Below are 237 nucleotides of genomic sequence, written 5' to 3' on the forward strand. Positions count from 1 at the left end.
GGTTTCTCACGTTTCCACATCCTGCCACAGCAGGCCAGAGGTCACATGCTCAGTCCACCCTTAGGCTCTTCTTTTGGGGACACCCTCCCATGGGTTATCTTCCAACCCTGAAGATTTTCGTTTACTGCTGTTCTCCCCCCAAGCCTGGTGATTCCTCCCTCTTGTGCATGGATCGGTGCTGTTTGGGCTACGTAAAAATGGGCCCTTCTCCCTACACATTGGAAATAACAGGACTGA

The sequence above is a fragment of the Elgaria multicarinata genome, chromosome 4 (assembly GCF_023053635.1).
Source record: "Elgaria multicarinata webbii isolate HBS135686 ecotype San Diego chromosome 4, rElgMul1.1.pri, whole genome shotgun sequence".
NCBI classification, from domain to species: Eukaryota; Metazoa; Chordata; class Lepidosauria; order Squamata; family Anguidae; genus Elgaria; species Elgaria multicarinata.